This window comes from Rattus rattus, chromosome 7 (assembly GCF_011064425.1).
Source record: "Rattus rattus isolate New Zealand chromosome 7, Rrattus_CSIRO_v1, whole genome shotgun sequence".
Taxonomy (NCBI): Eukaryota; Metazoa; Chordata; class Mammalia; order Rodentia; family Muridae; genus Rattus; species Rattus rattus.
In genome coordinates, this window is record NC_046160.1 from 63,456,568 (window position 1) to 63,475,391 (window position 18,824).

Genomic DNA, 18,824 nt, shown 5'->3' on the forward strand with positions numbered 1-18,824 from the left:
CTGAATGATTTTAAATTTTGGAAAATTTAGGATAGAAGAGTTAACATAGCAGCTGTAAAAATGATTCTTTGTAATAAGGGATCTAGCTTGTTCAAGTTAATATATCAGTTTGAATTAATGAATTTTTAATTCAGATTCTCTTTGCAGCTTGAATTCAGACTAATTACAGGTTTTAAATTGTCACTAGTCGGAGCTCAGCCAAGGCATATTTCCTCTCCACTTTTCTTGCACCCTGAGAATTCATGAATCAATTTTTTTTCTGGGTCATGACTTTGCCCCACCAGGAGTAGAGAAAACCGTTCAGTGAGAAGAAAACGCCATGGCAGGGATCCCAGTCGGTCACACTGTGGACAAAAGTAGGAGGAAGTAAATGACAGAGGAAATTTCCCAGTAATTATGGAAAAGAGTTGAAAGATTGCATATATAAATGAAATAATAATCAATTTGGTAACTATTTTTAAGTCCTGCAGTATCTGCTCTGTGCTTGCAATTTAGGATCATTGAGGATCTTATAGGAGGGATTGCTTTGTGCAAACCTTTCCTTCAAACAGCAGAGGTCACCTTAGCATGAGCCTTCTCTGGGGTGTGGGTGGAGGAGGCTTTCTGCTCAGTGGTGATACATTTTAAACCCCCAGCAACCCTTCTCTTATTTGACTAGAACTCAGAATCAAATACACATTGACAGCTGGATTTTTTGAGTAATTGAACGAAGTAAAACTTAAAACCTAAATTACTTGCTGTGAATTCATTCTTCTTTTCCTTCCTTTAAAAGTGAATTAGTATGAAATTATTTAATAAACCATAATTCAGCTCTATTTTCAATTTACATAACAGCATTCCTTTTTGTATTTACTATTGGAAAAACTATCAAGCACATTTCTGGTTCTCCCAGGATGATTTAATCTAAAATTAAATGTGCCCATAAAGGATACCTGAAAATAAAGAATATACAGCAAATAACTCACCATGGAGAATCAACTCCAAAGTGAAGAAATACTTAAGCTCTTTGCTAAGGCCTCCTTTATGGAAGGAAACAGTGACTTTAGTAAAACTGCTGGTTTAGGCTTTGTTTGTTGACCGCTCAAGCCCCGAGTGACTTTTAGTGATTACAAGTTCAATAGAACACACTTTTAATTAGCAAACCTCTTATGTTATATGACTTTTAAATATGTAATTCATAATTTATAATGAACTCATTCATAAATATAACTAATTTTAAATAATTTCTTCTAGCAATCTTTTATACAAATGCCAATATATCATTGTAAAGAACTACAACAAGTATTTCGTCAATAATAATAAGGTATATTAAGACTCCATCCTTCTTGTATGTTTTTTTTCTTCCCTGTTACTTAACAATGTGGTAATAACTTTCATATTGGGAGAGTTAAGACACTTGCCACCTTTCAGAGAATGAGGGTTGGGGTGGGGTTGGGGGGGTCCAAGAAATAAAAATTCCCAGGAAATTCTTAAATGCTATTTTAGATTTTAATCACTTTATTAGATTTCTTGCTTGAGTGATTTGTGCAGAAAACATTTTATCTATTTTGTTTTCCTCTGATTACCGAACTGTGTTATACACAAAAGTCTACTTGAAGCTTGCTCACAGTTTAAAGACAGGTTTAATAACAGGTGAACACTGGAAAATATGCAAACAAAATGGCAGACATGAATGACTTCATTTAAGGCATAATTGCTTCTCATCAACCAAAGAAATCATGCAGAAACAGTCTCTGTTTTATCCAGCCAGGAAGAGACCAGAGAAATCACTCAGGCAAAGACACTAAAGGAAGGTCCATTCTTGGGTCTCAGCCAGACAACTAATCCACACACAGATCCAAGTTTAAGACAATAGTTCTTAGAATCACAGTTCATCATAACAGATAATTATACAGCCAGTAAGACAATAAGGTTTTTTGGCCTCTGACTATATAAACTAATTGCTGGCTGTGGAGCTCTGCCTGGAAGGCATATAACCCAGCCGTGCAATGTCTTTTTATTATGTGGGCACTGGTATAATTTGGGTGGACAAGAGAGTTAGTGTCTAGTGAATTCCATATGGTGCCTTTTTCTCGTCTGTAGATTATTTACTCCTGACAGACATTAGCCATATTTCAAATTGCTCCTTCCTCCCCGCACTCCCCTCCCCAAAAAGAGGTTTTAAAAGAAATCATTCTGTCCAGGCTTCCAAAGAAGCTTCCAGTTGATTAAAAATAACAATAAAATCTAAGCTCAAGAAAACATTTTAATTGCATTGTTTTCTAGCGTATACTTCAAAACACAAAACTGGTACATAGAACCATGCATACTTAAATGCACCGAACATCCACAGATTGGCTCAGCTAGGCAGGCAAAACTAAGATTTACTAAACAACACTGGGTTCGCGTACGTATCTGGATGGAATAAAGTCACACCTTCATATTTATTTTGTTCTGTTTTGTATTTTCCCTTTTGTTCTAATAGGCTCTATCATGATTGCTTTTGCTTTCTATTTATTGTTATCATAAAAGACAAAAGATGACTTCTTCAAAGATATTTATATAGACACTAAAGAACAGGGATCCTTCCCACTAGGAGCAAATTATATCTCTTCAATTTGTGTAGCTGCAAACACTGACCAATTAACTTGAAGTTGAGTTTTGACTCAAACTCTTGACCCTTCCAGACACAGATCTTTAATCTACATCTGGTATTACTGAACCAAGTTAGCATAAAAATAATCCCTGTTACTGTTTTTGCTGTATATGTTGCTTAGTTTCTCCATTGCTTGAAAAAAACAATTAACGCTTTATGATCTCCTGAGGTCTTGGACATTCCTGAAGCTCTCAACATGATATTTGTATGTTTCTAGCTCTTTTGGAGGAGAAAAGTTCTGGGATAGAGTATTTTGATAGAATAAAGTTTGCAATTCATTAAAGGCTTTCTGGCTCCCCTGTGCAGATGCTGACCATGACATCATATGCCCTGAGGCCCTGCTCGCAAAGAGAAAGAGGGCGAAATCAGCAAAAAAATAAGAGTCTTCTGGCTTGAATTGAAAAAAAAAAGTGCTTGTTTTTTGTTAAACACTACAAATTTGCAGAGAAGCTGGCAGGAGTAACAGCATTCTAAGCATGTGCTCCCTCGGAGACACAAAGACTCACTTACAGAAATACACTTCAAATCTGCACTTTGATCCTCGAGATTTATTTAAATAAAACAAGTTTTCAAGCTGCACCATCTACCCTGAAAACAGCTTTAAAAGTTCTATTACTAAGAAGGACTAAATATCCCTAACCAAACAAGCTCCATTTTATTTATTTTTATCACAAATTAGTGAAAATAGCGTCTACTGGAAAGAAAGAAGGTGGGTCTCTTCTGAGGTAAGGTGAGCCAAGAATGAAATTAGGCCCAAACAAGCTTACTGAGAGGAGAGAATCTGTTCTCTTTTGTCCTGAGTTGTCCTGTTTACCAAGAGTTCAGCAAGGTTTGGCAATTGGAATGTCTAGCATGAAGGTTAAAAACATAGTATATAGTCAGATACAGTGAGTAATATTAGGAGAGAGGCAAGAAGGGAGAGAGAGAGAGAGGGAAAAGACAGGGGGAGAGGGAGAGAGGGAGGGAAGAGAGGGAGAGAGGGAGAGAGGGAGGAGACAGGGGGAGAGGGAGAGAGGGAGAGAGAGGGGGGAGAGGGAGAGAGAGAGAGAGGACCCAGTCCTGCTATCAGATGCATATGTCCAATTATGGTTTCACATAGTGCTTTAGTGCGGGGACCAGTAAATACTCATTGAGTTTTTTACCCCATAGAGTGTCTATTTTTGTACTGAAAGTCAAGTGAACTCACCAATTATTTGTGGTTCAGTTTGAAGAAGAAAATAAAAGCAGAGCCAAGTCCAACAAGGCCATTCCCTGTGCAGCGCAGTCAGGGCTTTCACGTAGTTTTCTCATTGTGTGAGCATTTTTCCCGACTACACAGATCTTAAATAACGTAGCTGGAAAGTTGATATGGTTTGGATTTCAGATGATAAACAGTACCAAACGGTGTCATATTCAAATGTAAAACCTATGTATGTGTGCCACAGCCTCTGCCTGCTAAGGAGTTGGGTTGTATGAATGTTTTTCTGACTTCTAAATCACACGTTTACTAAAATGAGCTCTGCTAGATATCAGTTTGCGCACAGGCACAATGTGTCTCAGTCAGATTCATGAAACAGATAGCTGAACTATACTTTGACTTCTGACATCAACAATCTGACTTCAATATTTCTCCACAAAAAGAGACTCCCGACTCCCTCCGTGTTGTGGCACTGTGATGGATAGATAGCTTTGCTGCTGACGGCAATGAGGATAACGAACATATTCATCAGCGTGAGGGGGCTGTGCGTCCCACATCTTAAGTTTTTCAGCTAGTGGCTTTGAAATGCTACCCAGAGACACCTGCGCCTTTGCCTCGTCTCCACAGAACTGCAAAGCCACTCCGAAGAAATATTATTATAAAGTTGTCTGTATATCAGCATTTCTGTTCTAAACAACCTTTTAATTGCCTAGCCTCTAATTTGTCTTTGCCTGGAAACACTTGTAGACACATATTTTAATTTAAACTGCTCTGTTTGACTCCTCTGATCATCTGGGCTTTTATTGTCACTGCCTCACAATAATCTAATGTCATATATAATGGCACCAAATTGGGGAAAGCCCTAAAAGCTGCCAATCCAAAATGATCTGAATGTTCTCTCATATTCGTCTAGATGGGCTTGATTTGCTTGTGCCAACATTATTCATTACATTCTGCGTCTAACTAGGCCAGTGTTCTCTTGCATTCTCGGTTCCTTTCAGCGTCCCCTGAGGTTTCTTAATCAGCTCGTCTCCTGTGCTATAGAGTACCCAGAATGGATACAAGCCGTGCATCGTCACCAAAAGAGAACACTCGTGCCCTGACGGTGTTTACCACACTCCATACAAACATTTTTACCACACTGTTCCTTAACTTTGGTCTTATAAAACAAATCTTGTTTTGTTTGCAGCTAGAAGATGAGAGTTGCACCACATGCACAACTGAACATTTGCTGAAGAATTCCATGTGATGCTATTCCAGAGAGCTAACTACTATTAATGAGAACTTACTGGGGCGGCTACTCCAAAGATGATCATATATGTCTTCCTGGGAGGAGAAGAGTTTTATTTTATAGCTAATTAAAAGTTTCTAAAGATGCTGTGGATTTTTTTGTGCAAATTAAAATTAATTAGAGTTATTAAGGAGCCATGAAAAGAAAGATTTGAGAAATAGTGAGAAATATTATTTAAACCCTAATGGAATTCAGTGAAACCCACAGGTCTATTACAGGCCTCTGATTTGCCAGGATCACTGCAGGGAATCTAACATTAATAAGCACACTGGTAATTAAATCATTTGTTACTTTGTCTGTAATGTTGTAATGTTTCACTGATACTCTGTCAGAGCTCTTTGTGCAGATCAGAGCTAATCAAAGGTAATCAATTTTCAGCATTTGAGAAATCTGTAAATGATTATACATTCATCAGATCATTTAGTGGAGTGCGAGGAAAGTGCAATGCAATTAATCTTCCTGCATGAGGAGGAATTACCACCACAGAATTCAACAGTTATAATTAATTTCATTGTCTTGCTGTGAATTTTGATTGCTTTTCTTTGGACTGTATAGTACAAATGATGATTCATTGCAAAGTATTTGCAAAGCAAACACACCAGTGTGCTATGCAAATTAAAGAAGCTGTATAACAGATAGGTTTCAAACTTCCTATTTACTCAGGGTTGTTGAGTACTAATTTGCCAAATAATAATTGCTTGTTAACTTTATACACTCTTCCCTTGAATATCAAGATTGGTAACCAACGTAAACAGAAAGCACGTGCTATTTTGTATTTTATGGTATGTATGCAAAATACTAGTTAGTGCTTAAACTTCTTCCTTTTACTAAATAAGCATTAAAGATGCTTATTTACCTCTGAAATCATTTGCCATTTATTTCAGTCAGACAAAATAGATATAAGAAACGCATTATGCATGTAAATTTGCTTGCATGTGTGCTGGTCTTCTATTGTTGCAAATATAAACCTTTAGGAGATTTTTCACTTCAAATATCTAATAATTTGAATTTATTATCTAGAATGTCAAGATTTTAAATATCATATTGGTACATGATACAGTGTTATTTATTCTATCATTTAAAGATGTCCTGTATGATGCCTTTCAGTTTTCCAATGTTCTGTTCAGTTCAGACTATGCTTGTGGAGACAAAAACTGATTAAGAAATAACCTAAAACATTGTCTCACATTTTATGATTTACTCCTCAGCAATAAGATTTCCAAATGTAAATAAAGGTCACAGTTAAATGAAGAAAATGCATAAGTGTAACATTAATTGTTTGCCAAAATGACTCTAGTTTCTGCAATAATTAAAATGTAGAGCACACTTTCCTCTTCTTTAAATAGCTTTGTGAAATCCAAGTCAGACTAGGACTCCCATTAAGGGTATTTAAGTATTAAAACAAACTCCCATTCTATCCACACATTAGGATCCAAGAACACAAAGAAGACCTTATTTTAACATTTCTTAGTATGTTATGTATTTTGATCTCAATTGAAAACTAACATTAAATGTTATATTTGTCTTAAAAACATTCTGTGCAGGATGTGGCTGAGGCCTTTGTTGAATTCACATTGAAGAAAAAGTGGCTTTCCCATATGTCAGTGTTTTAACCCATAAATTAGCTTAAATTAGTTCAATCACCTGCTGGAACCAGAAAAGTTACAAGATTTACCTATTCAAGAAAACTCCAACACATAACAACAACAACAAAACTCAAATAGGTTAACTAGGTGAACATACTTTGAAGTGTGTAAAATTAAGTCAAGGCATCTCCGTTTAAAAATCTATGGCAAGGTAAACAATGCTACCCCATAGATTGAGATCCTGCAAGGTATGAACATGAATACATCTGGTCTTTTTTTTTCTGTGAGCTTAATTTAACTGTCTGGAAATCTAAACAAATATTCAAATAATAAATGATGATCAAATTATTATTTTGTTGTGCGAATCAACAGCATCACTCTGGGAAAACACTTCATAGCACCAGTTCTGTTCGATGCTTTTAAATGTATGTCTAAGGTAAAGAGGCAATGAACGCCTCCGTCAAGATATGGATAAAGAAAAACATTAAGCATGACAAAACCTGTAAAGTTGTATGCAATTTTTTAAAATTCAAATGGACACAAAGAAACTATGTTTCTTAGGAGATTTTTTCTTTTCAATCCATTCACAATACTTCATTTCTATCTTTCTTAACATCTTTTGAAAATGATGTTCCATTGTTGCTAGGATCATAATAGTTAATTCGTAGATGCTTCATGTAACAATATATGTTAAATGGGGTTTGATTAATTTTCAGTTATTTGGACTGGTAAATTCTGGAAAATCACTTAAAAATAAGGTGTTTTTTTCAGTTGACATATTTCATTTTCTTTTAAAGGTTAGGTCAGCATTTTTTTTACATTTGATCATATATATTGAAGGTATTTGCCTTGTCACCTGAAATATATACTCACTGAGTTAAAGAGGATGTAGAGAAACAAACATGACAGACCAAAGGTGCAAGAAACCCCAAAAGGATGATGCTTTGTATGCTCTGAATCCTGAGACAATGTCCAAGGCTCACTCATAAAATGATGACAAAATCTGACTTGCAGGAAATTTACTTTATTGGAAATGCACTATGTCCTGGCACATAGTAGGCATTCTTAGAAGGGAAACAATTACTATAACTCACAGAATGAAAAAAAAGGACATTTGTGTGAATTCAAGGTGGAACTATGAGAAGAGGGATCCATAATTAGGAGGGTTACACATGACAATATTGCTTTTCGCACCTATAATATTGGCCTCTGTTACAGAAAACAAACAAAAGTCTATTCCTATTGGTTAAAAACATTGAACCCATGTTAGAGTGATAATATGTTAAGTATTTCTTCACTCTTTTGTTCTGAAACTTTTGCTTTGGTAAATAGTTCACTTTAATTATTCCAGTTTTTTATATATCTGCTGTTCAGCCGTTTAGGTCTCCAGAATTACTTTATTTAAATGTCCAGGGTACTCCTCAGTTATTAAGTATACTTGTATTAGAACAAAAAGTTTGAAATGATAAAAAATTCTCCAAATTCTAATAGCATGTTTCATTATTATTCTAATTTGTAAATTTATTTATTGGATTCTACATTAACTTGGGTTATCAATTATTTTCTACATATGATTGGAGAGCATAAAACATACAGAAACTTTAAGCTTACTGGTCATCAATTTAAAAAACTAATTTCTGCCTTGTTATCAAGCTGTCAAAATGTAACTTAAGTTTCCTTTGACAAAATACCTTTCATGACAAAAATCTATCTGTAATTGTAAGCAAGATCTCTTAAATCCTCTGTGAAATTTTCTACCTTGAATTCTGCAAATAAAAACTAAAATCAGGATAAGCTTTGTGAGATTGAAAAAGTCAATACTTTATTTGAGTATGATAATTACAAATATGGGACAAATGTTTTATTTGCTATATAGCTTAAAAAGTTGATGAAACTTGATGTTTGCCCCAGTGCAAGGTTTGAGATCCCTTTTACAGCTGAATAAATATTATTGTTAACAAAATAAAATTTTTTGCATACTCATTATTACTGGCCATTTCTATTATTTATTTATCAAGCAATGTTTTTCCTTTAACTTTTAACTTTAGAAAATATATTTTTTTTTGTTGGGCATCCAAAATTTTCTGAGGAGTAGTCAACTACAGTAATTAATGAAATATAATTTTAGAAGGGGTGTGTATATTTTGGTAGATTTTACAAATGTTCTGTCCTTTAGAAGCACTAGTCTTACAAATTTTATTTGATGTGAGATGGAGAGCAGTATAAATAATCTGTCTGACTAAAAGTACCTACAAAAAAATAAAAAGCTTGACAGGTTCCTGCAGCATCATAATCTATGTGAAACATGCAAAACAACATGCATTCATAACACCTTTCCTGTCTGGCTTCATCTGTATTCATTTGTTGTCAAAACAGGTTTCCATATTTAACTTCTTTTTTTGATTATGCCTTTTCCTTTATTTCCTGGAATGATCCGTTATTATCTCTGAAGTGTAGATTTATGCCAAGTTCTATGCACTTCAGTGTGAAGAGTATGGCCTACAACTCTGGGAATCTCTGTGAAAGCTGTGGAAATCAAATGAATAGTCTAAAAGCTTGATGGCATCTGTGGATAGGAAACTCATTAAAGGCCCAGCCCTCTGTTTTATTTCTAACCACATTTTCCCTGTGGGATTTCAGTGTCTTGCCGGATGAAACCAGCAGGACTCATTACTTACAAAACAATGTTTAGAGTCCTTTCGTGGTATTGGAATGCTTCTGCCAGTCAGGTAAAGAACCTAGGCCTTTATCCTTTCAAGGACAATACAAGCAGCTCACATACTGCTTGGAAAAGTCATGCCTTTGAATGTAACTGCAGGTGTTGCTTCCAAAGGCTGTTGGTTGGTACCCTTCTATGCACTGTTCAATGGGATAATAGAAAATTCACTTTGGAATTCAAACAAAGTCTCAGAGAAATAGAAATAATAGGAACACAATTTTGAAACTTCCTTAGTTTTTCCCACGAACTATGGACCATGACTAATACCCTCAGGGCAAAAAACATCCCTTTGCCCCTAAGGGATGTATACAATTCAGTGTTTCAAATAAGCAAGTTTCATGACCTCACCAATTTTGTAGCTTCCATTCATTTACGAGAAAATAAATTTGAGGCAGAAAAGAAAGCTATGTTGTGAGATAGAACTTTAAAACACCCACTCTAATAAAAGATCAATGCATTTGAATATAAAGTACAACAAATAGGGTTTTTTTCACCCTTCTGAAAGAAATCATTTGCTTAACTGGATTCTCTAAACCAAATTAGTATAGTTCTTACTGAATTGCTTGCCTCCCTCTCTCTTTGGTGATGTGGCTAGTGGCATTTTGGAAATATTCTTAGAACTTGTAAAATTCCTGCAAGAATAATAAGGACCTTGCCTTTGTGGTATCAAAGAGATTCAATCACTTAAAGTAGTACTATAGGCTTGTCAAGTGGAATTGCTTTTACAGATTTGCAGAATAACTCATCCATAATGGCTGAAAATTTCAGCCATTTTGTTAAAACATCCAAGGCAGAAGAGATTAGCGTGCACTATAGAACAGCATATGTATAATCACGCAGAAGTTTAGAACACGTTTCACAGTGAAGCACCATTTAAACATCCCAAGCTCTAGTCATCGCATTATGGAAAACAATGTGAGCTATCTTAAAAAAATAAAGTGTGACTTGTCTTTGGCTGGCTGATGAGACTTCAGTTGCATTTAAGCTCGCTAAAATGCCTTTCTAAACAAAGTTGCTGTATGTGTGCTTTATAGATGAGAAGGTCATGTAGAATTGACTAGAAAGAATTTAAAAGCCAGGGAAATATGGCAACCATGGAGAAAATTTTAAACTGTGAAGAAGCGTTAACCTAGTTGTTGAGAAATTAATATCAATTAGATTCCTATTAATAATATTATGATAAGCTGACAGCCAACATCTGGGTTGCTAAAATGAGAAGCCACAAAGATTTTCCTTTTAAAACATAAATTTGACAATGGAGACCCGTATGATACTTCTCAATGGGTCAGTTTTAACTTATCGACTAAAGGCATCATGCATTTTCACAATTTTCTCTTAATTCTGAAAATAAAATGAGGAAACAAGTTAGCCGTTTAAAGTTTGTTCCTTGAGTCGGGTGCACATTGCGGCATCAGTCATAAACTTACCTTCTGGGGTATGGTGAGAGAATTGGAGCATAATTGCCAATGTCAAATTCACCTCTAATTTTCTACACAGAAATGGTCATGAATAAAATACTTGGAATTTTATAGTCTAAGAACCAAATAAACTTGGTGGAGAATAAATATTTATCTCCCACTCCCATTTCCAACTTCAAACGTTGGGAATTGCATTGAGCTTGAACTGTGCATGGTGTCCAATGGAATCAAAAGATGGATATAAAAATGCATTTAGCTTGAATTTAAATTCTTCTGCTTGCTAACTTCTGAAACAATGGAAAGGAAAATATGCTGGAGAAAAATGCCTGAAGAGCAGAAGGCAAGTGATGACATCATCCTTTTACTGAATGAAACTTGATGGGGAGCAGAACGTGACTATCAGGAAATGTTATGACTAGAGCAAATCCAACAGGAGTAAGCAATTTAATAAAACTCTAAACTCAGTCCACTCAGAGCAACAGAGTTGAATATACAGCACTCACCCTCTCTGGTCAAAGAACTTCAGAGGCCTTACAGAAGCAGGTTGGACCCCTCAACAGTATCTAGTACTGTCTCTATGAACCTGGCTTTTGCTGAGGTAAAGAAATACATCAACTTCTCTCCGAGGAATTCTTTCTTTAACTTCAGCACTCTCCACATAATACTGTTGTATAGAGGATTAGAACATTTGTCTTGAAATCACACAAAACTATCTTAACTAATCTATCTATTGACTTACTCACTGCTAAATCCTCCTCCTCCTACCTGCCCTCCTTCCAAATCACACTGAGTACTGAGTTCTCCACCCAACTCTGTCAGCTCCACTTAGGCTTAATTCTAGGAGATCAATAATTAAGACCACTTCTTCCATCTTCAGCATGGGGTCTATTGAAAAATAAATATTAGAGGCAAAAAACAAAACTACAAATGTCAGTTCCAATACTGGTAAATAATGGAAAATCAAAGCATACAAGATAGCAAATCAAAACCTAACACCAAAAATAAATGTAAAGCCAGACACAGACAGTGGCCATATTTGCAGACCTTATACGGGTGGAGGACCGTGGGATAGGAACCAGCAAGGGTGAATCTTGGTACCACCACTGGGTAGACCTGAAGATGGGTGCTGAGGTGTTTTTCTCGTACTTCCAGAGATTCCTCTCATTTCTAATGGCTTAAAAGTGAAGGCTGCATGGGAGTCATTAGTTCTCCACCCTCCTAGATAATAGGACGGCTATTTCCTTTCATATTACAAGACTCAAGAATCATTTCAAGAACAGTTGTGATTTGACAACTGTTTCCTGAGTCTGCTAGTCAGGTCGCTGATGTTGACATCTTGTTTATCCCAGGCACATGCTCTTCCTCCTTGTTCCATTCCAAACATATGATTTCATTTTTTCCCTGCACCTTTCTCTGTAGTATGCATTTTTTTAAAAAAATGTGTCTAGGCTGTTTTATTATATACCCTTGTGGATCAGTGTAAACTTTTGTTTTATTAATCTGCATATAATTTACCATCTTCCATCTCATGTTAGCTTTCTGTAAGACAGATGCTGCAGTTCATAGAAGTGTCACACTAATAAGATCCATGTTCAGCTTTTGAAGAGCTAAAGTTCAGTTTTCCTGGTTAAACTTCCCTAAGCCTTTCCTCTACTTTCACAATTTTACACCACATATTCTTCTCAGCTATTCCCTGTGCCTTGTTGCTCCAATAGAAAAAAAATGGATTCTAGAGAAGAGGACATTTAAGACTGAAATAGATTTCTGTAACTATCTATTCACCGAACAATATTATTTGGTCCGTCCAGTGGAGACCATTACAAACTGCCCCTAACTTAAATAGATGTCTGTTTTGCACACTTTGAGGACTTGTTTTATCTTTTGTTTTTGCTTTTTTCCCCTATTTAAAGCTGACTCCCCAGGTTAGAAATATCAGAATGATGTAGTGATGTTAGAAATATAAGACCTTGTGTGTCCTTCTTTTCCAGCTGAACCAGAATCAGCATGTTCCCAACACCCTACCACTGGGAGATCTCTGCATATGTTAATTTCCACAAGTGTTCAGTTAGTAATTAAGGCTTTGTTACACAGTCTTGTTGTTCAAACTATTTTTGGAGCTGAAGAGTAGAAACCTGAAGGGAGTTCCTTAGTTAATTCTCATAATTGCTAGGAACATCTCGGTTTAGGAGTTAGAACGGTGTTGAATTCGGTAGGACACTGTATAAGAGGTTCCAAGTTTTGACCAACTGTAGAACATTGATCATGTTCTTGAAGCATTGACTCAGACATGGACTTGAAATTAGTCCTCACTACTTGCCTATATCATGAGTTTGTCATGTTTCTGAAAGTTGCATTTCTTTATCTAACTCTAATATTTAGCATTGTGATACTGCACTGGCCAGTGTGAAAGACGCAGAAGTTTATTCATCCCTAAATAAGATTCTTTATGGTTGAGGAATGATTTCTGCAACTTGTTCTAGTGTGGCAGTACTACCAATGGCCTTTGTGTATTTAACACATATGATTTTCACAATAGCATTATGTGGTAGCAATACTTTGCCATCTACTCATGCACGATATGGAGGCATAATGAAGTTATGCAGTCTGTCTTAAGTCAACCAGATTCTAAGGCTTAAGATCTGATTGAAACTCAATTGTTATCTTGCTGGAGCCCACATCTTTAATATCTATGTGAGAAACAGAGTTTAAGATATTTGGGCAATTTTCTTGTTGGTTCCTATAATGGCCAAGGGTATATATTGTAGGTTAAGAGTATGGTTCCTACTCTATCAAGAAATTTAAAATTAATCACTAGTGTAGGAAAAGCTACTACTCAAACTCTTGCCATCACCTTTTTAGGCTGATAGTCACAACCTTGAATCTAGCAGTAACAATTTCTTTACTCTCTGAAGTCAAGTCACTTAATGCTCTCAGTGGCCTTGGGAAATATACAAGCTAGTTTCCAATGATCACTTTGAAGAACTCTGGAAAGAGGGAGAATGTGGAACCAGCCATTCCCAATCTTCCTCTGTGATAAGCAGAGGCTGTACCCAGTAACTGTTCAGAATTATGTGGATAACAAAAGTGAATGGGAACTCAATTTGTCTTTTTGACTCCTTCATCAGGACTTTTAATATTTCTAAATTTTATTATAGCAGATATGAAGTTTAAGAATGACAATATAATTTCTTATATCATAAAACTCTAAATATTGTGGTCATGGTGATAGCATTTTAAAGAAAAATGTAAAAGTCAAGAAGAGTTTTTTGATATGTCATTCATCCCTTCATTCATGTAATATCTGATGTAAACTCACTTAGCTTTTTATCTGATTTTTATCATACCTGAGATGGACTAGATGCCTTTTCCACAGAGTCGATGTTCCAGTTAGCACAGAGAGAGAACTGGTATCACAGAGGTGAAGGGTTTGTTGTCTCTGTTTTTGAGTCTTGATCACTTTTAGCAAATGGCAAAGACAATTATACAGATACTTAATTTAAGAACATTCCATACGCAGTTTAAACTTCATGGATAAACTTCATTGATAATAGCTGCTACTAGGTGAAAGCTATTTTGGAAGGAGAATGATTTTCGTGATCAAATTCTGCCTTAAAATATTGCATGAAAGTGATAACTTAAATTACTAATTTTATTTGCAACAGCATGTACAGTAAAACAATTCTAAATATAGAAACAAGCATTACAAACAATCAAATCATATGTATAGTGTATAGAGCATGAACCCCTATTTCCATATCTATTTACCTGTCTACATTTAAAATATGTAATGTTTACCATTTTTTGATACGACTACATACTTAGCCGGACAGTTAATTGAGAAAATGGATATTTTGAAAACTTTGTGTGAGAAGATGAAAATTTCCCAAGCATTGTTACTGTGCGGGAAGATAATATTACTGCACATCATTAGTAGAAGATGTTCAGAGCATTGCTTCTCTTTCAAGACTCTTCGATTTTCTATTTTAAACGTTTCTATTCCACCATTCCTGACATTTGAATTCATCATTCACGTCTGTGACATGTTTTCATATTATCATTTAATACCGATGTCAGTACCAAACATTAATAAGGGTGCAAACATCTGTTGTTTACTCCGAAATGATTAGCTTCCATATATAATAATGAAAATTTACCCTATTGCAGTGATGTTTTTATTTTTAAAAACCTGCAAACATTTTCGACTCTGTTGATGCCTTTCAAAAGGCAATGAAAAATCGATATAGGCGGTGTGACTTAATCTTTAATCTGAGTAAATTCTAGGACTATGGACAGTGAAATTTATTTCAGACGGTGCACACATTACCCTGATTTTTTAAATGTATCAGAACACGCATAGTCAGGTTTGACTTCATGAGACTCAGAAACAATGCAATCCAAGCGGTAAGCTCACCTGCACCCCAGGGAAAGAAACCTTTCCATCTTCTCTTCCTCTCCCAGTTTGCTAGTTACTTCTTTGGTGACATTGAAGACCAGATAGAGTTGGTTAGTGAACCATGAAGGCTACACACTTCCTTTTGGTTAACCCTTGTATATCTTGGAAATTTTGTTTTATTATTGTTTTTGACAGAGACTTTCCTTAAGTCTATAGTTCAGGTGTAAGGTTTCCTCTATGGAATTTGTATTAGGTATTTTGGTCTGTAAAAGGCTACCTCCTTCCCCATGTTCCCTTTGTAGTTTTAAATAACTATTAGTATTTCAAGTCAAAGACACATATTTAAAGCTTAAAAGCTAACATCAACCTTTCTTACCATAGTACAAACGGAAGAATGACCCTGTTAGTCTTTATATAGCTGCTATCTGATGATGTAATAAAAATGCCCAGTCATGAATGAGTTCAGAAGGTGGCAAATACACATTAGACTTCAATACCAGAAAGTATGCTGCATAAGCTCACCAAGTATGAGTGAGCAGTTTTTTATTTACATTTCGAATGCTATTCTCTTTCCCGGTTTCCCAGACATAAGCCCCCTATCCCCTCATCCTCCCCTTCTTCTACAAGGGTGTCCCCCTCCCCAACTACCCCCTTCCTTCCCCTGACATTCCCCTACACTGGTGGGTGTCCAGCCTTGGCAGGATCAAGGGCTTCTACTTCTATTGGTGCCCAACAATATGCAGCTAGAGCCACGAGTCAGTCCATGTATAGTCTTTGGGTAGTGGTTTAGTCCCTGGGAGCTCTGGTTGGTTGGCATTGTTATTTTTCTGGGGTTACCAGCCCAGTTAGCTCTTTCAATCTTTTCTCTAATTCCTACAATGGGGATTCCATTCTCAGTTAAGTCGTTAACTGCTAACATTTGCCTCTGTATTTGAGATGCTCTGGCTGTGCCTCTCAGGGGACAGCTATGTCAGGCTTCTGTCAGCATACACTTCTTAGCTTCATCAATCTTATCTAGTTTTGGTGGATATATATATATATATATATATATATATATATATATATCGGCTGTTTACCAATGTGGGGCAGACTCTGAAAGGCCATTCCTTCAGTCTCTGCTCTAAACTTTGCCTCCATATCCCCACCTATGAATATATTTGTTCTCCCTTTTAAGAAGGACTGAAGCATTCACACTTTGGTCATCCTTCTTCTTGAGCTTCATGTGGTCTGTGGATTGTATCTTGGGTATGTAGCTTTTGGGCTAATATCCACTTATCAGTGAGTACATACCATGTGTGTTATTCTATGATTGGGTTACACTCACTCAGGATGATATTTTCCAATTCAATCAATTTGCCTATGAATTCATGAAGTCATTGTTTTTGATAGCTGAGTAGTACTCCATTGTGCAGATGTATCACACTTACTGTATCCATTCCTCTGCTGAAGGGCATTTGCGTTCTTCCAGCTTCTGGCTATTATAAATAAGGCTGTTATAAACATAGTGGAGCACGTGTCTTTGTTTTATGTTGAAGCATCTTTTGAGTATATGCCCAGGAGAGGTATAGCTGGGACCTCAGGTAGTGCAATGTCTAATTTTCTGAGGAACCTCCAGACTGATTTCCAGAGTGGTTGTACCAGTTTGCAATCCCACCAACAATGGAGGAGGGTTCCTCTTTCTCCACATCCTTGCCAGCATCTGTTTTCACCTGAGTTTTTGTTCTTAGCCATTCTGACTAGTATGAGGTGGAATCTCAGGGTTGTTTTGATTTGCATTTCCCCAATGACTAAGGATGTTGAACATTTCTTTAGCTACTTCTCAGTCACAATTCCTCAGCCAACAATTCTTTGTTTAGTTCTGTACTCCATTTTTAATATGGTTATTTGGCTCTTTGGAGTCTAACTTCTTGAGTTCTTCATATATTTTGGATATTATTCCTGTGTCAGATGTAGGATTGGTAAAGATCTTTTCCCAATCTGTTGGTTGCCGTTTGGGTCCTTTGCCTTACAGAAGCTTACAGTTTTATGAGGTCCCATTTGTCGATTCTTGATCTTAGAGCATAAGCCATTGGTGTTTTGTCCAGGAAATTTTCATGAACATTTTTTTTAGGTTGCAAACTGTGGAATCATGAAGAAAAAAAATATTACTAATAGGTTTCTGTTGACCAATTGTCTAAAAATAGGAATTTCATCAACATGGGAATAAGAATGCTAAAGATGTCATTCAGTTGTTCAAGGACAATTGTCTTAAACATATGAGAGTGAGAACTCCAGGAACCTGCAAATAGTTAAATACGGTTTGAGATTATGACTATTAAAGTTGGAGGGCGTACTGCATAAAGAGTTGCGAATTAGAACAAGATGATGTCATTCAAACGTTAAATACTAGATTCCCTCCATAAGGAGTCGTTAGATTACTGATGTTAGTAATACAGAATTTCAGCAGAATAATTTATAAAGAAATAATTTATGGAAGTGGATCTTGGTGGATACAAATTGTGGCAAAGAAACAGTGGGATGATACAGAGAGGTAGTCAGTCAGGATCTGATGGTAATGTAACTGCTAGGCAACGTGAACGTGGTGAGGTGTACAATGAGGAACCTATACAGTAATGAGATTCACACTTTATTCCATGATACGGGGAGGATGAAATGTATAGATCAAGGCAGCACCTGCCCAAGGGTAAGAACATAAGGTCTGTTTGGGAAGATTGATGAGAAAGAGGTTGAAAATGCTAGCTGGTACAGACAGGTAGAAGCTTAACAATCTTGTCTCCATTTCTCAATGGCCATCATTGGAACTGTGAGATGTGATTTGCCTTTCAAGACTTGGCCAAAGGTTGACCTTCCCTGATTATGCTTTCATTTCCTATCCTGCCTGCCGTACCACTTCCTGAGCACACTATCTCTATGGACGTCTTTAGGGAATAGCTTCATTATCATCTCAGTGTCTTCTTCTGAAGATGTCTACTTGAGATTTGCCATGAATAAGAAAAATCTGTGTAGACTATTTAAATTACAAAGGATAAATGTTCAAGCTAGGAAACATTGCATCCTTCCCCATGGCACTTCTTAACATCTATCAATATTGCAAATTGAATACACATTTGTAAAGCCTAAAAGCTAACATCTACATATGATAGAAAACACATAACACTCATCTATCTGGGTTTGAGGATTGTATAGATCTACTTGACCTTTGAATTTCATAATTTCACTTTTATTAATAGCTGAGTAATACTTAGTTGTGTACATGTACTGCATTTTATTATTTATTCTTCAGTCCATGGACATCCTGGCTGTTTCTCTTTCCTAGCTATGTTAACAGAGAAGCACTGAACGTAAAAGAATATCTCTGTAATAAGGCATTGAGACTTTTGGATATATACCCACAGGTGATATACTTATATCTGGTGATAGACTAGTTTCAGTCTTTCAAAGAATCTTGACTTTGATTTCTACAGTGGTTGTACTAGTCTTCACCATGACAAGTAATTAATATTTTTTTCTCATTTCCCCATATGCTTTCCAGCATCTAATGTCATTTGTTTTAAAACTCAGGGGCATCTTGACTACCATAAGATGAAATCTCAATGTATTTTTAA